This window comes from Haliaeetus albicilla, chromosome 5 (genome assembly GCF_947461875.1).
Source record: "Haliaeetus albicilla chromosome 5, bHalAlb1.1, whole genome shotgun sequence".
Lineage (NCBI taxonomy): Eukaryota > Metazoa > Chordata > Aves > Accipitriformes > Accipitridae > Haliaeetus > Haliaeetus albicilla.
This window is the reverse complement of record NC_091487.1, coordinates 22,870,342-22,891,726: the sequence shown is the minus strand read 5'-3', so window position 1 is coordinate 22,891,726 and position 21,385 is coordinate 22,870,342. Positions and strand designations below refer to the sequence as shown.

At 40.2% G+C, this 21,385-nt stretch overlaps 1 long non-coding RNA gene across 1 annotated transcript in view; it reads left to right on the top strand.

The window, feature by feature from the left end:
* The window catches only part of LOC138685446 (uncharacterized), a 30,120-nt gene extending 27,161 nt beyond the window's left edge, over window positions 1-2,959 (top strand). The window contains exon 3 of the long non-coding RNA XR_011324704.1: window positions 2,092-2,959. This is a non-coding gene — a long non-coding RNA (uncharacterized lncRNA). The remainder of the gene's footprint in view (window positions 1-2,091) is intronic.
* The last annotated feature ends 18,426 nt before the right edge of the window (window positions 2,960-21,385 follow it).

The window sequence follows — 21,385 nt, the reverse complement described above, 5'->3', positions numbered from 1 at the left end:
CATCACTGGAGTGGAGAACCCTTCATGTGTGATGCCGATGTCCAGTGCACATATCTTTTCAGGGTGTAAAGCAACTGGGGTGTGTGGCACATCTTAAGCAATGAAGAGTTCATAGGTGAGACTGGTAACATATCTCCCACCCCTTGAGGCATATGTAGAAGAGCTGTTTTTTGCTCTTTTCTGCCTGATTTCTAGAAGGAGGCCTAGGAGTCCCAGCAGTTCTGCTGACTCAGCATTCACTCAGGATCCATTTGCAGTTGCTCAAAGGTCATTATTGAAGATTTGGTTCAGCAAGGCACTTAGAGAAGTAAAATTTTTTTTCCCCTCCATTCAAGGGAAGCATGTGAGAACATGCTTATATTAAGTAGTCAATTAAGGCTTGTTGCCTTTGAAAGTACAAGTGGGTGCTCTTGTTCTGTATTGAATCAGGTCACAAGAGTGGATTTCCATTGAAGTGATAGTCTTGTACCACCTCATTTGTGTACATTCAGATATTTTCACCTAGAAAGGTTTTTTTGTCTTTTTGCTTGCACATCCAAACATTTTCCGAACTTTGCTTCAAACGTAAAAAATGGAGTGGAAGAAAAAAGTTCTTGTAACCATTGAAAACAGTAAATTCAACTCAAAATTCACAGGTTCCAGATGTGGCACTCGAGTCTGCTGCAGAAATTCCTAAAATAGATAGTCACAGCAATCCTCAGTTGTGCTGCATCTTGCTTACCTAAATAAATGCCAGGCTTTCTTACTGATTTCAACATACCTCTCTTACATGTGTACCTTATATCATAGAGTGTATTACAACATCACAGCTTGCACTCTTTCCTACCCCGTAAGGCATCATACAGAGCTCTGCAGTGGTTAAAGTGAACGGATTTTTGTGTCTATAGACAGAGTAAACAACTGGTGACAAAATGGCCTAATCATCTTTAAAGTCATTAGCTTTAACTCTGTATCAATCATTCCATGTTGCTGGGCTAATAATCCCTAATTATGAGCTGCTCCTGGTGTTAACACTACTAACTGTTTTCCATTTAAATGCAGATGTTCCCTGACCTTTTGCTTCCCGAGGAAAGGGAGATAACTCCTTTTTCTCAAAGTCAAAGGAAGGGGACAGCCTGTCCTTGTGGCACCATGAGGCCATTTTCACCCCACCGAGGGGTGTCTGGTTCTCCTGGGAAGAGCAGGTATTTCAACAAGGCTTGGCAATGCTCTAGGCAAGTCAGGCAGATCACCATTCCTAGAGTTAGTTGGTATTGCAGACGCTTCACTGTTAGTGTCGTGTTAAGTGTGATGATATTGCAGTAACTTGCTGGCTATCTTTCAGTGCAGCTCAGTGGCTGAGTGGTCAATGTGCAGTGGTTCATTGTGATGGAGCAGAGGAAAGACCAAACATCTTCTGCCTGAGGTCTTGAAGTAGCTGGGACTGAGATTGTGTTTTAAATACAATTGGGTATTTCTTAAACATAGATCTTGGTACAGCATGGCTTGCCAACATGCAGGGTTTGATGCACCTCCACCCACAGCTTTGCTTAAACCCAGAGTGGGACCTAATCATTTGAGACAGACAAGTTGGAAGAGCAGCAGATTTTCCCCATTGTCAGAGATGGTGCTTTACAGTATCCTCTGCTCCCTATAGCTGGGCTCACAGTCCAGGCTGTGCGTGAAGGGTGGGCATTGGTGGGCGTTGAGGGCTTTGACGGGTCAGTTGGTTGTGTCAGCTCTGCAGGAGCCAGCGGAGGCCAGTAAGCAGCAACGCTGCCCTTGTACAGCCCTGCTGTGGGGGATTGCCAGCCCTGGTCAGAGCTGCCCCTCTGCATACCACCGACAACACGTTTGGATTATCAGGTTTGCATCTTTCTGAATTCTCATTGCTTTGTCAAAGTTATCTCGTTCCTACATTATCCTGGCTAGCTATGCATTGATCATAGCTCACAGTTTTCTCCCATTCCCAAAGGGGATAAAATATATATTCTTTTTATTATTTTGACATATGCATATATGCATTTGTTTTTATACATCCCATGAAAGAGAAAGTGACTGTCTCAGGCTGATTTGAGTGCTTTGTTTTGATTTTGTATTTTTCTTTCAAAGGTACACAAAAATATATTAATTCTAAAGAGGAAACTTTTCCCTCTGGAGATGCTGAAAGACATGGGACATTCTCATGATATCAAAATGTGCTGGCTCCTTTCTGTTCAAAATGAAATCCTTTTGAAGTCTACATTTTTATCAAGGAAAAAGTATCACAGAAAAGCACTTTCTGCTAATGCTTTATGGCAAGGTAAAAGGAAGAATTGGAAAGGTAGTCCAGTTGCCATGGCCACTTCACAGAGTAGGAGACCTTGTCACTGGAGTGCTGACTATGGCCATGCCTTACTATGATATAATAGTTACCTGTTTAGTGGGAATAGTAGTGGGAACGTATGACACACTGCATGTGTTTCACCACCAAATTATAAGGCAATGAGACCTGTGGTTACCATGTGCCACATTCATCAGTGATGTGGTGATGGTGGGCTTTCTGCTTTCACAGACATTGAGTTTGCCCACAGAAGGCTATATTTGGTCCAAAGCTAGGAATCTGAGTTTTAAGCACCATTATTTCTTCAGTGAAGCATCCACAAACTTCTGTTTATCATATATTGATTGTGTATATGTGTGGGTTTGTATATATATTTGTGTAGAATTTATATTATTGCCTTCTGCATAAGCTGAGACTCAGAAAATCTTGCAAGTATTGTTCCTTGAAAAAGAAATCTTTACAGACTGTGTACAAAGTCAGTTTAGAAAGAGATCATTTGGGTCAAAGGAGTGGATTATAGGTGAATGGAAATAAGTGATTATAGGGAGTTACTATAGTAAAATTAATTTTGTTTTATTTGCATGTATGTTCATCTCGCAATGCTGCTAAATCAGGAGAATTAAAAATAATTTTGAACAGGTAACTTCCTGAAGACAATCATTTGACTTTTCACATTGTTTTAATAAGCAAATGAGAAAACTCTGGGTACAGGAAACTGTTTCTTATTTTTCTTTGTGGGCATTTGCAAGCTCTGGACTCAACACACAAATATACTAACCTCTCTTTAGTGGTAATCTGGAATGTAGGACTGGGTACATTAATGAAAGAAATACATTTCTTCACTCTGTTATCTGGCCTTTGAAAAAGTAACTAGATATACCTGATTGTTTATACTTCTTTCTGAAAGTAATTCCATCCATAAATTTACTTTATTTCTTTGCAATGTTTTTCTTTGTCAGTTTAATTTCTGTTATACCAATCTTGTGAATAATATGGAAATAGCACACTTTTAGAAAAAATAAACATGTTCCTCAATTAGTATTATTACTTCAGTTTAAAGAGAGAAAAGAAGGTTTCCAACTTCACCATTTATCTTTAATGCAAAAATCAATGAAATCCATTCAAAATAATGAGTTACTGTAAAAACCTGCAGACAAGTAGATAAAACATTACAAAACTCCCATGTTTAGCAAGTTGTTCACATGTTTAGATACTCTTATTTTCCTAATATTTTTACAAGGATTTTTTTTTCTGTTTCTTTTCATTGGTAGATCAGAAACCATGATTTGTGTTGTATTTTCATTAGTAATGTGAAAATTCCATGATACCATGTTTATTTTTTAAAAAAACTTCCAATACTTACTGTCTCCGAATGGACTGAAAGACTCCTAAGATTTTTTTTTGTCTGGGGATAAATAAACAGATTGTAAAAAATGATCAATTAAAATAACTTGCAGACAAATTTTAACCAATTTTTCAAAAATCGAAGAAGAGTTTGGGTCAGTTTCTGTATAGGCTGAGCTTACATATCAGATGACTTCTTATTTTACCCAGTTCTGCCTATGGAGTCTACAAAAACAGTAACTTTCTTTCATAATGAGAATCTTTTATCTAAACTCCCATGTACACTGTCACTTTGGGAGTCACTCTTCATTTTGACTATGATGTTGTATGTATCTCTGACAGATGAAGTTTTGTGCACCTAAACACAGCTGGTGTCTCAGGCAGTTTGACATTGAACTAGAACATGGAGGACACTTACAATGCTGTTGAAAGTGATATAAACCCCATTTAAAACACAAAACCAAACCTGCTTAATGATGCAGAATCAAAGGCCAAAATAACCTCTGCTTTAAGAAAATTCAATACATTCCACTCAGTAAATGGATTCAAGAAAATTCAACTTTTGCATGAAAGCACCTGAGAAGCCAATTAGGCTTAAAAGCCCGACTTCTCAGCTATTAAGCCTTCTTTGCTTGCAGTGCTACACAATATGTGAAAAGTCCCACTGAAGTTCTTGGAGCTGTTTGCAGTGTCTTCAGTGGACTGTTGTTCAAGCACTGCTTGGATACTAAAGAACTGGTTGAGAAAAATCTAGCTTGTCTGGATTAATTTTTAAAAGATGTATTTCTCATAAGTTTTATTCAGTCATTAAAGGTTTAAAAAATTCTCCGTAGACAAATTAAATGCTTGTAGGTAATATTTATTCTTGGAATGCAGCAATTGTTCCTGAAATTACTTTGATGAATATTGAATTATATCTATTTTTACTTCATTGTTCAAAGATTTTACAGCCATTTTCAATATTTATTCTTCTTCTAGTGGTCTTTTGACATACTGAGATTTTGTATGTCACACCATGGCAAAAGGTAGAACAATATAATTATTACATAGGATGTAAGTTTGTATACTGACATACTCAGCAGAGAGCACACCCACACTTTCACACTAGCTGGTCATGAGTGGTAATTATTTCTCTCCTCATTATCCCTTCCTCTGTTGGAAAAACAAGAGAAATATTACAGGAAGGTTGGCAAGGGTGAAAAAAAAATTTGTTGTTCAATAATGCTTTCTATTTCCATCTAAAAAAAGTTTTTTGAAATTTTTTTGGGGGAGGAGGAGGGGAAAATTGTTTTCAGTAAAAAAGTGTAGCTTGTCTGGCTTCCTCATCTGGAGTCTGACCTTCACGCATCTTCCATTCTGAGGCAAAATCACCACCCAGAGTGGCTCAAGGGACTGGGCTTCCCGGCTCCCTGCTGCAGAGCTGAACACCGAAGATGTCTCGCTTCCTCACTCTGGTGTCTGTCTCTGGGTGCAGCTCCCAGAGTTTGTGCCCATGTGGTTCCCAGTCTCTTTCCTAGGTCCGGAAGGGTCAGAACCTAGAAACAGAGGTGAACTGAGACTGTGCCCCAGTGAGAGTCTGGGACCTCCTGGAAAATTGCAACACTGAATGTTTTGATTATTTCAGGCCATCACTTATGGACTTTACTTCCCATTCTCTCATTCTGGAACATTCATTCTGAAATTGGATAAAGTATTTTTACACGTTCGCAGCTTCCCAAAGAGTGGGACTTCTGACTTTGAGTTAGCTCCAGTCCTTATCATATCCTGTTCATCTCAATACATATGCTGACGTTAGGATGCTTTGAACAGGTGGCAGCTCTGATATGTTGTTCCTAGGATCATTCTGAGCTCTTTAAGCAAAGACAGATTTCAATATCTGATACCAGTCAGTATTCAGTAAAGCTGCTAGATGTTATTACTAGTTGCAAGCCAGATCCTTGGTTTTGATGACAATAAAATATCTTAATGAGTAAGTTGTGCCCCTCATGCTTTTGCCAGTAACTTCGGTCAGAAGTTTCCTCAGCAGTTCCACCAGATTCTGATGATTCATTGTTGTTCAATTTATGAGTTTGATAGTATATTTTCTCTTCTAACATCTCAGCTGCTAACAGCATCTTTCTTTGACTGTTATGAGAGGAAAGGGTCTGAAATAAACATCTCCCTGATGCCTTTGCTGGTGAAGACTAAACATATTTTTTCTGCAATGTCTTTATTTTCTGTGAATTATCCCTTTGTTTCTGGGAGTTCACAATTCTCTCCTTCTTGAAAGACTGAATAATATGAATGGAACAATACTGTTGTTTGAGTTTGCCTTCTTGTTAAATTGCCTTTTAATTTCTCTTTGCCCTTCATTTCAGTCTTCCATGCGTAAGTCTACCTCTTGGTAAACACACTAGTACATTTGCAGTGCAGGCTGCCTCTCAAAGTGCAGGAAAAATAAGCAGAGAAATTTTAAAATGAAAAAAACAAAACAAAACAAAATTTGATTTTCTCTGCTTGCTTTTATGTGGGACTGTAAACATCTAATAATAATGAAGGGAATAAGCTCTTCAGCCATTTTCAATTCTTAGTTAGTTATATTTATCTAAAGGCTTTGGCGATTCTCTTGCAAAGGAAGTTGGGTGTTCGTTTTTTTGGCCTTGTGCTGGCATGTAGTAAGGAAAAGTGTCAGGCTAGATGTTATGTGAATAATGAGAATAAGCCTAGGAATATATATGATTGCAAGAACAAAGCCCAGCAAGCTGGGGGGAGCCAGCTTTTTCCCTCCACCTTCACCAGGATAAATAAGAAGAGCTCAGAGTAGGAAGACAGAAATACCAGGTATCAAAATCATTAATAATGCAGTTGCCATACGATATATTACTTGTAAATTCCATTTAAAGGGCATGTCACACCATTTAGTACAATCCATTAATCAATAGCCTACAGAGAAAGAAACCATCTATCTTGGTCTGTTCCTCAAATCTAATCTTTTAAACAAGGAGAGATTTGTTCAAGTTCAGTATTAACTGTTCCAAAACAAGGGAGCTTGATCATCCAAAAGAGCGGAAAGGTGGTTGTTTACTTTCAGCATAGGTTGATTTCAGTATGAAATGAATAATCTGATTTACCTCTTCCTTGCTTACCACCATGAAAATATTATGGATCTCTGTTAAATTACAATAATCTTTTCCCTCACAAAATGAAATTAAATATAATTCAAAGATACTTGCTAATGGTGAGCAGTGTTAAATGGTTATCTTGGAAACATGCTGTAACAGTCATCAGAGTAGAATGATCTGACAGTCCATTTAGCCTCCATCAAACCCTAATTATAGTTTTATTAGAGACTGGGATAAATTTCTCACAATGCAGCTAATAGGAGAAAGATAATTTTTCCCAACCTAACTGGCCAAGTACAAGTACTGCAGTAGTCACTGTGCTGAAGTGGATCTGCCTTAATCTTTACATTTTTTTACTTTCTGGTAGCATTGCACGCTGACATATGAACTTGGTTGACTTTGTGCCTGCTTGTGGACCCCTGAGAAGCTGATCCACAGAAAGTAAGAGATTGACTGCAAACCACCTGCCGGAGCCGCAGATTTGCAGGATGCCATGTCTGAGGCACAGTGGCACCATGTGGCTCAAGTGCTGTGAGCAGCCACATGGACAGACTGCCGTTCAAGACAGAGCTCGTCTCATTCTTCAAGATGGTAAAAAGACATACTTCTGTCCTCCCCTCAGCTGGTTGTGGGCTGCTGTGGGCATGGTGACTTTGTGACTCAGTTCGTCTGATGGCCCTTAATCTTGAGAGGCACCATGGGTTCTCTTTCATCTTGAATACTGTGGTCATGTATACGTTCATGAGACCAATGCAAGAAGATAGCTGAACCAGCAGAAGAATTACATTAGCATTAGCATTTGATGAACCTGAGCCTCCACCTTAAACCCAGAGCTGGGATTTCACTTAGCTAATGCAACAGGACCACATTTACAAGGGACCCCTCTTGTTCCTTCTGCTTCTCCATATACTTCTGGCTGCAGGATTAGTTGGGGCAGAGAAAGATCAGGTCTGTGTACTACTGCTGGTATGGAGCTGAAGTGGCTGAAGCCCATCCCAAAAAGGACATACCTCCAAATCCCTGATGGGGCTCCCACTGATCTCGTCTCTCAAATAGCTCTGAAGTGAACATGAACTTAAGAGTCAGAATAAAGAAGGAATGGCCTAACTACTTAGCTGGATCTTGGACTTCAGTCTGGAAGCAGACTGAGATATAGGAACCAGGGCAATGGTACATGCTACCATTTACTACTTCCCACCTTTCACGAGAAAAAGGTTTGCGTTTGGGAGATTCTGTGTCTTTTCTTTCATCTGCTTTGAATACTCTTCTAAACCAAAAGAAGAGTGGGCTGAGTCAGAGAGGGTCATGGGTTTGCTCCTTTACTCTTGCCCTCTCCCACTTCACTGGATGACTCCTGGCATTTTATTGAGAAAGCTGCATAGTGTTTGAACTCCTTATTGATTAAAAAGGGGGAAAAAAGAAAAAGAAAAGAAAGAATCCATACAGTGAGGTCTATGTATAGATACCACTGTGCATCAGCACAGGGAATACAATTAACCTTAGAGAGCAGCAGCAGTAAAAAGGAACAGAACAAACTGAAATAATAAAGCTGGCTCTGCACTTTACCATGGTGTCATGGACAGATTGTGCTGGAAAGCATCAGCACTGCGGAGCTTTGGGGTGAGGGGGGTTAATTATCTCTCTGTGAAACATTCATTACAGCACCTGGAACTACATGGAACTCACTGGGCTGCAAGTTCATTGAGAGGTTCATGATCCTTTGGAGCAAACCCAGAGTCATTCTGGCATGAAACCTTTTCACTGTGCTCCCCACTCATCCAGAGCTCTGCCTCCTACACGCTGCAGTGCCAGTGCTTTTTCTCTGCTTATTCCTGTGATTTTGGCTTGGACTGTCATTTGCTGTGTTTTTGCAATATGTAGCACAATGGGGCCCTGATACTTACATGGAGCCTCTGGGTGGGAGTGCGATACAAATAATGCTCCTGAGCAGCCAGGATATTTTGGCTGTGCTGCCTTTCAGATCGTGTCATTTCTTCACACCCTTCACTGACTGGCCATATTCCAGTGTGATTTTAAGCTTCTTGTCCTAACCTTTGAACCCTATCTCACTTTTGTCCTTTCACCCCAGTCTTAGCTCTTACTAGTTTGCATTGCTCCGTAAGGCTGGCTTAATTGACTGTTTTTTTAATCACAAATACTCTCTGTGCTTCCATTTGCCCACCTACTCTTTCACAAAGCAGTTCAAGCAGTCAGCGGAGACTTTGCTGTTACAGCCTTCTTTCAGTTTCGTGTTCACTCTGATACCTACAGGAAATCTCATATACAAAGATGGGCAAGGAGCTGGTCAATAAAAGATCTTAAAGACAGCCTGGCATTGTACAAGTGGAACTCAAGCCATAGCTCTGGGGTTTTTCTCACTTGTCCTCCACCACTTCATTTTCATCTCTGCAACACAAGGGGCTGCCCTGCTTTGCTGGATGCTCCAAGTGTGCATGGAGCTGCACTGCAAAAACCGGACCAGTATTCAAGCAACCTCCATCTTTGCTTTTTCAGGCTTTATTTGGAGAATGTTTGAATCCTTTCCTAAATTATGTAGCAGATTGACTGGTGATGACAAGAATGCATGTCTCTTCATCACAGATCACACAATAAACTGTGTTAGGGCACTCTGAGAGTTGGGAGATGTAGCTTTTTATTCTTTGAGGCGGAGGACAAAATTAAATTTCTTCCACCTGCTAGTATTATTAAAAAAAAAAAAAAGGAGAAACCAGGATTTCTCTTTTTAAAATAAGCATTACAAACTGGAATTCGTGATCTGGTCAGCTGCCCCTTGGAAAGTCAACTAGATCAAGGCTGCTTGAGCAGGAAAGGCAAAGGAAAAATCCCGTATGTGAATCTTCCCAAAGTTTACCTGGGAGTTAGTGACAAATCCACTTGGCTGAGCGGCATAAAACTTGCAATTCTTGGGAAGCCCTGCAGTTTAATTCAGAGGCACCCAAGGAATTTGTGTTCTTCCAAAGTTAAGTCCCAACTGGCTGGGTATTTTGCGAAGCATGTCTGAACTTAGACATGTAATTCCCAGCTAATCTTCTCTCTCTGCAATGTGAGGTCCCTGCACTTCCCCCACTACTGAAGTCAAGAGAGAGAAAATCGAGACACAACAGGGAGAGGACTGGCGACCGTGTCAGGACAGAGGTGAGATCTGCTGTGTCAGTGGGAACTAGATTAGACAGGATTTAAGGTTGTAACCCCTGAGGACAGAGATGAGAGGGTTTTGTCAAAGGGTCAGGGAGACTGTATAAAAAGTGAGACATGAGAGATTTTGAGTAAGAAGAGACTAAGGATTAACAATAAGTGAGCAAACAGTGGGAGGGAATAGAAAAACATGATCAGATGAGAGATGAGGTACAGAAAGGGTCAGAACTGAGCTGTGACTTGAAGGTAGGAGGAAAAGAGGAACACCAATAAATATGGAGAAAGACATTCACTGACAGCGTTCCAAGGGGGTTGCTTGATATCAGAGGCCAAGTTGTCTGCCATTGCCTCGTAAATAAGGCCAGTAATCTAGGCTGAGATTGCAGACACTGGTCCACATAAGGGAAAATAACCCTGCAAGCAACAGTGAACAGCTTCAGAAAAGTCACTGGGATGCTGCTGCAAGTTTAATGGGCATAGGAGAAATGTTTGAAAGTATTAATCCATAGAGCAGAAAAGACAAATGTAATGGGAAACTGAGGAGGAAAATGGGCTGAGGAAAAAAGTCAAGTTCTGTTCCTCCCCATTTTCTGGAGCATCCAGGGAAACATGAATGTTGCTGTGTGACGTCTTCCCTCTGCACTGAGGAGCAGCCACAGGACATGCTGTAAGCACACAGCTCTGGTCTTCGCTGGATCTGCTGATGGCATGCCACTGTGGCTGTGACGAAAGCCCAGTGAATCCAAAAACTTCACCTTGTCTTTAATTTGTTCTTTTCTCCTGTGAAAACCTTGGAGTCTGATCCTCACTGCAATTTTACTTCATAATGGTGAAAGTAAATTAGATCTCAATTTATTTTTCTCCAGCCTGTCATCCAAACTAGTCCTGTATGCAACCCAGAAAATGGAAGAGATGCCTGGTACAGTAAAAAATTGGCCTCTGTTTTGCGTTTTTAATAGAGTAATAGCAGCATCTTCCTCTTCAGCTAGCAACAGTTCTAGTTTCCTCTCGAAACCAAAACTTTATGTTGGTACAGTCAGTTAATGGGTCAAAGAGTGTGCTACATACCCCAAAAGATTTTTCAGAAATGCTTGTTACCTAGCAAATTTCCTGAACTTTTAGCAACCTTAGCACCTTGTTCTTTTTACTATCTAGTTGATTCAAAATAGAATGCTAAAACTTTAGCAGAAAACCCCAACATTAAATGTGAAATTGATGCTTTGATGCATAATTACCAAATAGATATTGAGTGCTAATGATCATTTCATGTATTATTACTCTTATCTGACCCAGTTTGATTGTATAAATGACCTTGAAACACCTTCCAATGCAGCTTGCTTTTGGAAGATTTTCATGAGGACACGAGGGAAGCAAGCTATCAAAAAGGGAGGCAGAAGTATTAGTGGCATGGCTGGAATACTTTGTATTATGGGAATAATTTTGTGTTACCAATCTTCAAATCCAAACTAAATATTTTTCCCTCTCTTATTTCATCACATCCCACTTTAAAACATTTCTGAAGGTTGAGGATATGATCACATCAGCACTTGTAACCCTACCACAATGACTTCAAGCAGGAAGTACTACCATGAATGAGAAGTAATCATGGACTATGCCAGCATTTGCACTGCAATATCAAAAAAGAAAAAAGCACAAAAAATCGCACATTTGCACAATTCATCAATTAGCCAGTTCTGCTGTACATTGCAGTAGGCTATGAGTCCATGCCTGGGCAACTGATGCATCTCGGTTGAGGGAATTTACAAGTTTTTATGTAATGTCTAGCTGTTTTCATGCATTCAGCTTGTGTAAAAAAAAAAGAAATATCTTGAAGATGGACAAAAAGCAAGAAAACAAGTAAGTAGTAGGTAAAGTCCCTGCCTTTGAATTCAAGCCTGATTTGGCTAGTGACTTTATATTTGGTTTCCAGCGAAACACCACACCATGCTAGTTCTCAGAATTTTTATTTGCAAAGTAAAGTTAATGCAACTTTCTTAGCCCTTTGCAAAGTTGTGAAAAACATGTTTCCTCACTGTAATGATGATGATGATAGTAGTATTTTTAAGGGACAAATCATGGCAATCTTCATAGCACTTGAAATTTATTTTTTGATATTATTATGAAAGCAAAAAATACCACTTTCATTATTTGGAATGATTTTGATTCAGCTAGAATGGAATTTTAGAGGGCAACAGTGCAATAAAAAAGGGAGATTCAATGCTCCTCTCCTCCTGCTTCAGCCAACATGACATTACAGAGACACACCAAGTGAATGTAGGTAGTGCAGCTAGAAATTTCCAGAGGCACTATGCTAATTTCAAAGGACTAGTATTTTTTCTGTACATTCTAAACAGTAACTAAAAGTGCATGTAAGATCTCCTTTGCTTTTTCAAGGAATGTGAAAATCACATCCTTAAAGTTTTCTAAATCATGGCCCTAAGATCAGTTGATGTCTTTTCCTTCATTTGCTACAACCATAATTAGTTTATTGACTAGAATAATGCCACTGGTGAATGCCTTATAATTTCTTTTAATTAGAAGAAAACCTTTTCATTAACAATGGGAATACTTAATCTCCTTTAAAGAAAGGACTAGAAAGAAATAAGTTGCTTGCTCATGAATTGTAAAAAGTAAATAACAGGCTCTAAAGTAAAGCTAGAAGGGAAGGGAAATGCTATCTTTCTCCTCAGTTTTCAAGATTACTTTCTTTTGTTTACAAGTCCTTTATGCCAACTTTCTGGTAAAAACAGCATTCAGACAACTTGCAATTTGGGTAAGAATCAAGCTAAAAGCATTCATTCAGCTCGGTCTGGTAAATCAATGGGAGTAGAAGGTGCTTAGGAAGTAAGTTGCACCTCTCATCTGTCGGTTTGGCTTCTAAAGCTCCATATGCTTAGCAAATTAGTTAAAAGCTAAACTCCTGATTCAAAGCTATTTAAAAGATTGCCACAGATTCCAAAGGAGTTTGGTTTGGTTAAATAAGGGAGTACCCTATTTAAGCTGTATAGTGGTATTTTCTCTCTTGGGTAGCTACAGTGGTGCTCAGAATGCAGAGCGATTCAAGCTGCAGAACCTGGCTGGAAGTACAGCGCTCTCCTGGAGTGGGACTAACTGGTTCTGGATAAAAGAAAAATGAACTCCAAAATTTCTATGTCTTGGGCTGGTTTAAAATCCTTTTCCCACTTCTTTTCTAATTATGCAGCTGCAGCTGCTCTTTTAGGCTTCCTTGGTTTAAGACATAAAATAGCTGGCCTGTCACAAGGTAGGATGTGATTGAACTAGTTCTAGTCCAGCTGAAGTGAGTGTTAGAAATTTCATTATCAGACTACTTTTGTTCAAATGGCAAATTATGCAGTGTAGGTTTCTGGTCTGTAGGTACAGAAAAGTGGAATAGATTCGACAAACCCGAAAGGTCCTATCTCATGAAACCTTTTTATTCCAGAAATTGAGGAGTATTGGGGATTCATGAATCTGCTAGAGACTTTGCTGCTCCGAGGAGCTAGGTTGTCTGCAGAAGGGGCTCAGGTAACTGTGTTGGTATAAACCCCTAAAATTAGACAAGAGTTCAGATTGGTTGCTTTTCCCAGAACTGAGGATGCAGAAATCTTTCCTTCTGTAGATCAGATAGAAATACAAGTGGATGTGGACACATATTTAGCTAACGATCGGTCACAAGAGTATTCCAGACACTTTTAGAAGGCCTTGAACAGAATAAACAAGAAGACAAAAAAAGAAAGATGCCAATTAGAAGAACACAGGTGCACATTCCACGATAACGGGAACTTGGCACAAAGAAACTCAATTCAGCAGTTTATCTTGACCAATCAGACTGAGAAAAGTTTCGCATGTTTTAGTTGGTATAACCAATTATGTCCTATGTTTATACGCGTGGACAGAGTTAGTATGACCAATTATATCTTATGTTTATGCGCGTGGACAGTATCGGTGTAACCAATCATATTCTATGCTTGTGCGCGTGGACAGTGACTTTGCAGAATATGTGACGATAAGTATGTGTGTGTTTGAGCAATAAAGGGTCATCTGTAGTCTGCTTTCAAGATTTCAGGCGTCCGTCTACTTCAATCTCCTCAAGTGGATCCTTCCACCAAATTTAAGTTGTTGGTTTTTTCTCCATAAGCTTTTTCCTTTGATTAGAATAGCAAATGGGGGGAAAAACCACTCTTATAAGGCAATACTCACAGGTATCACTATCCCTGAGCCCTTTTTTGTGATCAAAATCTGTTTGGTTTCCACGTTTGGGCCACGTTCTTTTCTATACTCACAGTGATAACATGAACCATTCTGACCTCAATTCATCAGTTAATGGGGCTGTACAATAAAGTGAAGCTCTCCAACAGAGAAGAATGCTACAACCACTGTTTGTGATGTGCAATGTTACGGCTTATTCTCTGTTGTCAAGCAGAGAAGGGGATGAACTCTTCATCTCATCTGTAGGAAGCAGGGTGCTTGGAAGCCTCTGGTAAATGGTTTATTTTGATGAGCTCGCTTTCATTTGAGCCTGCAGCATTTGATATTCTTCAGTTACTCCCTTACCAAACACTGTTGAGTCTGTGAGTGACTTGCCATTCATATATAACAAGTGAGGTGTTTCTGCATCCTCCGTCAAGGATCTCAAAATACTATGCCAACTTTAGTGAGTAAGGTTTCACAACACTCCTGGGACATGCAGAAGTATTGTTAACCCAATTTAATAGATAAGGAAAGCAAGATGTAGAAAAATCAGTAGATGCATATTCAGACCCCTACCTTCACCTGCATACATATTTTGAAAACTTTTGTTCATATATAAAGAAAAAATTCAGTACCCCTAGAAATGCAAATTGAAAGTTGTTTACAAGTTCCTTTGGGAGAAAAGGATTTCGTGAGTGTACATTTCAGTATTAAAGCATTCAGGAATGTTCCAAATTTTTTAATAAGTTACAGGTATTTGCAAAACAAAACAAAAATCCCGAGAACACTCATTTTTTCTATGCACACCTGGAAGCTGATTTGGGGCTGACAGCTGTCACATAACTGAGAGAAACAGGGCCATATGTTCTGCAAGGGAATAGGGCTTGCTGGGAGAAACCACAATGGCTTGAGACGGTCTGTTTTAAATTAGCAAGTGTCTCTTGCGGTGGTCAAGGCTCCTTAGAAAATTGCTACTCCAGTTAGTCATTGAGATTTTTATGGTACTGAAACATACACTATTTTGAATTATTGGGGCAATAGTTTTCCTTTAAAGAGTCACCTGTGAGTCTCCTGGGGACAGTAAGTCTTTCCATTTTCCCACTCCTGCCCCTCCAGGTCTGCTGAAAAGCCCTGGGAACTGCCCTGCTCTCCTCCTGGCTAAGGACCGCAGGAAAGTGCCTTTTAAGTGAATCAGTACCATCCCTAAAAGCAACAGTAGGGGATGCTGTGGGGTAAAACAACCCAAGCCTCCTTGCTTCCCCCTCCCTCAAGGCCTCTCCAGGAGAGCCCACAGCACTTGCCACTTTTAGGAGCAGAAACCCAGCACAAAAATCAAACCCGTTGTGTTTTGGGCGAACAACACAGAGCACTAATTAAAGGGCCATCCAGGTCACTGTTGAATAATTATTCTCCACTTTTATTTTCAAATTGGAAATGATAATTTTATTTAATTCCACTACAAAAAGTAATGTGGAGGAGCCAGGTGGCAAGCAGTTTGATTGGATTGTTTCTGATCTTCCAAATGGAAAGATTCGAAAAGTTCAACACCATGGCAAAATGGATATTTTCCACGTTTGTAGCGGTTAATTAGTTCAGACTGAGGGGACACACATCACATAAAAAGACCTTCCTCCGGGCATTTACCAAATGTCTGGAAACCATGAACTGACTGTATGTCAGAAGCTAGGACCACATCTAAAAGAAAATCGCTGTTGACAGATTCCCAGAAAAATAATCTCCTGAAAATCTAAGATAATTAGTTATTAGAGTCTACATATTTATGAGTGATTGGGGGTAGGAGAACATGCTCTTTTATCAAGCTCTTATTACTGAAATCTAATTCATCTGGATTACTAAGGAGGTTTCTGAATGCTTTACTGTTCCTTATCATAATCGGAGATGTGAAAAAGCCGTTGTAATCCTGGAAAAATCTCCGATAATGGCGTTTGCAGCTATGCCTGGCAGATAAGGGTAATCAAATGCCAGGTTTCAGGGCATAAACTAATTGCCTGCAGAGGTCAGAAGGAAATGTTTCCTTCCATGTGCTGTACTGCAACAGTTATGAAGGTACGTAATGCATGTTAGAGTGAGATCGTGTCCTAGAATTAAACTTTTCTCTGAAATTTTATGTATTTGCCATTTATTTATTGCCATCTGGTAGGGCACCAGACCTACTGGACCATGTAACTAACTTGGTATAGCAAATCTTATGGGAAAGTAATTCTATTCAGACATGCAATACAATGTTAATCCTTAGATTTTGACAACAGACAATATGTTCTGACAAAGGCTGTCTTATTAACACCGCTAATAAATGTGTCTGTGCTGAAAATGAAAAATAGATTACCTCAATACTTGAACTACCGTTAGAGAAGAGATTCACATTTCATGCATGCAGAGGAACTGCCATGTCCTTGTGAACGATGAGGTGGATTTTTTCACATTGATTTCATATTGCATGCCATGCATGGATGCCATATACTCACGATGACTGGGAAAAACTATAATCTTTCCTTTCCCAGATGGCTTCCCTGTAAATATTTTCAAGTTACAGCTGCATGGTTAAAAATGTCATACCCCAGCATTTAAACGAATAATACATCCCCTGAATCAAATTTGTTCCTGATATAGGTCCAGTGATAGCAATGCAGTTTAATCAGTCATGCATTTGGGTAGTTGATTCATTCCAGGAGATAAGGCGCTAGAGAGGAAAATTAGCATGCTGGCTCCTTTGAGATTAGTTGAATCTTGTCACCTTAGAAAACCCCCAAGTCCCAAAACCCAGTAACAGTAGAATGACAGGGATTTCTGTGTTGCCATGCTTTTCTCAAGCAGCTATCGATTTACATGCTGCTCAAACTTTAGTGCTCCTGTTGCTGCAGACATAAATTTTTCTTACCAATTGCTGTGAATCTCTTCAGAGTTTATGAAATAGTGGCCATAGACTAACGTACATACTGTCTTAAATTCCTGTAGTGCTGATGTCTAGCTGGGCTGAAGTCATCGCACTGAAAACAAAATTAAAGCATTTGCTGACTGCCATTAAGTAAACTCTGGTTATGGTCTGATCCGGCTGATGTATATTTTCTCTTGTTTATAAGAGACATGGTAGCAGATTTAAGGCAAACAGAAAAAGAGTGTCCTTTTTTCATAGCATGTAAAAATGTGCTATTTTATGTTTGACATAGAACTCATTGCCATATAAGAGTAAGAAGAATATAAACGAGTAAAAAGAAAGTTTGTGGTGGACAATAGTCTGGCTTGGAGCAGAATTCAAACAATATCATATCAAATACGTGTTTATTCCAATTAACTTTGTGACAGGCACATTCAAGCAGATTTAAATGCAGCTCTTAATTGGTGTACTTTCCAGGGCATGGTAGGTATTTGATCATTTTAGATAACAGAACAGCAGAAAGGAAAATTAAATTGACAGAGTGCAGAGAAAGAAGATGAAAGCTACATGTGGCATAGAACAATAAACTATTATTACAAATGTTAGTAATTAGGTCACATCTATTCGTTATTGATTTTTTTTTCCTGTCTTACAATATTTATTTATTGTAATTGGCTTTTGCAGCAACATTCCCCAAAGCGATACAGACTGAAGCCTGATGCTAACTCCTGGGCTGTACTGATTTTTTTTGGCGCTGGATGGCAGACCAGATAAGTGGCCTTCCCTTGAGGGCTGTCTCATCAGGATCATTCCTCAGCAAGGAACAAAAGGCCCCAGTGCAGCAAAGATCTTTGCTGGTTGCATGCCTACCCCGGCAATCACAAAGTATGTGCTTGCTTTATGCATACACCGAGGTGCTATTGACTTTGAGTAACTCAAGGTTAAGCACATGCTAAATGCTTTGCTTTGCATGCTGAGTCTGAACCAGAAGGAGGGAGCAGTGACAGGTTTGTTAGTTCTGTTACCAGCCGTACAGTTCCCCCTTCATTGCTGCATTATTATTTAGGCCAGCAACGATCAGAACAGCCGCAGTCTCAAGCAGCAATGAGAAGTTCCTTAGGACAGCTCATTACAAACAAGACATGCTCTCGCGTGCCTGGAAAATAAAGACTCTGTGTTTGCATTTTCCAGAAGGCTGTTTGCTGCAAAATTTGAAGCAATCCATGGACCTTGCTTGTTGATACTTACTGAGAACATTAATTGTCTCCAATCATTGTTAGAGCATCTGTTTCACATTTTGACAAGTGCACTTACCTCCTTCCTTGCTCCTACCCCTCCTTTTCACATTGCTCAACTAAAGATAATGAATAAATTACAGAGAGATGACAAACGTGTTGATAATCAAGATGAAAAACAAATGAACTGGAAGTGGCTGTGTTTCTACACGAAGCTGTAAATTGCTTTCTTTTCTTGTGCAGTGAAACTTCTGGCTTGGCGTCTAAAAATACCAGAAGATGAGAAAATTATCAGAAGTGTTTTAAGAGAAAGGGCTTTCAGCAGAAAAGCCTTTAGGGTCTCTCACCTTGTTGGGGAGAACATGAGGATGCAGGGAGGAATTGGGAAGGGCTGAAAGAAACTTGAGAACCTGGGCAGCTGGAAAGTCAGGATGGTGAGGACGGAGTCAGAGAGTTTAATTTTAATTAGGATTTAATGAGTGGATATTATGCTTATGAAATTAAAGGGCTGGACTGAGGCAGAAGACAGAAGGCATAGTGGAAGCCTTGTTTTTCCATCTTCCTCAGCAGTCTGGACTACCTGTGCTAGACCTCAGGCATTTTACAGCCCATTCACTGGAACAGCTTTTCCAGAGCAGCTTCACACTAAATGCTCCCATTTACTTTTCCTGTTTTGCACAAGGCAATGAGAACAGCAGCCTGCGCTGCTGCTCTGTGTCCATGGTGCGAGTGCTCCTCAGATGTGATACGGCATCTTTACTGCAATGGACAGTGCCAGTGGCCTTCCAGCCCCTGTCACGCTTCCCCCAGTAAACCCACATTTTCTGCTAGCTTAAAGCACATCAGGTTGTTTTAACCTTCACATTCCTGATGTGTTTAATGGACTAGAGCACTCCTCACCTTCTGTATTCCAGCCATAGGGTCTGCCCACAGCCCAGGCAGTGCGATTCTTCCCTTATCTGCAGCTTTATTCTCATTGGCAACTGAATCTGCTAACAATACCTCTTTACTTACAAAAGCTGCAATATTAGTTTAGTTTCATGCCTCTCTAGGACAGGAGTATGACAGCATTAAAGAAGAAGGAACTACATATGTGTTGTAAGACCATCTTTGGCACCTGTAAATCGGAATAAATTCAGGCTCTTCAGCAAAATTATGGTAGTTTATATGGTTTTTAATGTGATTGCTTAAGAATATGTGGCAAATTTGCATAGTGATATTAGGATACCCAGCCTCTGCATTTTAATCACTATCTCTCTTGAGCTGAAATGGATACACTATACAGCTAAATAATTAAATGAAATTAAACATTATTTACCTAAAAGTTTGCACAATACCTTTTCCCAGAACATGAAGGGCTGTGAAGTGGATTAATCTAATTCGTCTTTTGGTTTTAAAAATTTCATGAGCTTATGGCATTCTTGTTCATTAAAATTCAAAACTGGATAAATATGGAATAACTTCAGCTCACTCTATTTTTATTTTTGGAGAAGACTGAGACATATGTAGAAAACAATCCCTTCATAAATAAATTGTGCTGTTATTCCAATACAAGTACTTTTTTTCTGCAGTGATAATTACTTGGGATGGGCACACTGATGGGGATGATTATAATTAGCATTTTTCAGCATTGTGCCATTTTAAAAGATCATTGCCAAGCTGCTGGGGGATATACTTCTAAGTATCATCAACCTCATTACACAGATGAGTAAACTCAGGCAAAGGTGAAGTAACTGCTCCCTTACAGCAGAAAAAGTCACTGAAAGAATTCATCTGGGGACTTTACAACTCAAAATGTAACATTTTCTTCTAGGCTTGGAATAGGTTAATTAACTTTCAAGTTCATTAGTAACTCAAGTCTGTAATTTGAAGGCTATTCAGCTGCCAATGTGACATGAGTGGATGGTCTCTCTCTGGTTCCTGTTGAACTCGTATCCGCAGCTCAGAGAAGGAGCCTCGCTGTTGGAAGGCGCAGCCCCTCTGAAGACCTCTGCAGACCGTGTTTCCTTCTTGTCTGGACTGTAACTGTTGTCACCCTGGGACCACAGACCGTTGCCTTTGGCTGAGGTGACATTTTAACAAATCAGATATAGAAGCTGAAAGACTCCACCAATTTTCGCCAGTGCAGGCTTCCCTCTGCCCCAGACCATCTCTCCTTCAGCAGTGTGTTTCAGACTCAGCAGTTTATTTCATTCAACACCTTTCAGGTTTTAGCAGAGAACTCCTTCCTCTGGAAGTCTTTGGCGGGCACAGGACTCTCAGTAATAGCCTTCATCCACAACATTAACAGATAAGAAGTGTAGACTTCATTATAAACACTTGGCTGCTCCCCAAGAGATCTGTATATTGCTGTCACATCCCAATTTCTCAGGATGATGACTCAGGTTTGCTGATTCCCAGGTCAGGATTAAGGTGAAATGACACCAGGGATCCTTTAACTCACAAAACTCAATTTTTATTTGCTCACAACAAGAATTGGCATGCTCACCACAAAAATTGGTGTGCTCAACAAAAATTGGCATGACTCTATGTCAGTAAATGGTGTAACATGTGCTAACCATACATCACCAAACGTATACTACAGGCCTTGCTTATCTGGGAATCAGCTGAGGGAAGGCAATAAGGAGAGCCCTCCCGAGGGCTCACGAGGTTCAGAGCAGACCCCCTTGCTTTCTAGACTTCTTATCAGAGAGGAGCATGGGGTGGCTGGATCTGCTCTTAGTCCCAGACTTGGTCAACGGTTTATGTCTAAAGGGATGAGGTGTAGGGATTACGGGGAAAAAGAGAAAGAGAGAGAGAGAAAAAAGAGAAAGATTTCACTGGTCCTGGGTCCAGCACTGGTTCAGCCAGCGGAGGGGCCCAGTCCCGGTGGGCTTGCCCACCTGGCGGTTCAGTTTGTGTCCTTTTATCATCCTTGCCCCTCCTTCGGGCGGGCATTAGGCTAATTAGGTGTCACAAGGGCTTTGTGAGCCTTTGGGCTTGGGGGTCCTCTGGGGAGTAACTGCCCTTTCCCTGCATGGTGAGCTGTCCTGCTCAGCACATCAGAACTGCATTGTCAGAACTGGGAGCTGTGCACCCTCTGCCCGCCCTCCCCTCTTGTTGCTGATGGGCTTCTTTTCACCTGGGGTTCCTTGCTAGGCAGAGTTCCTTGTTATGCAGA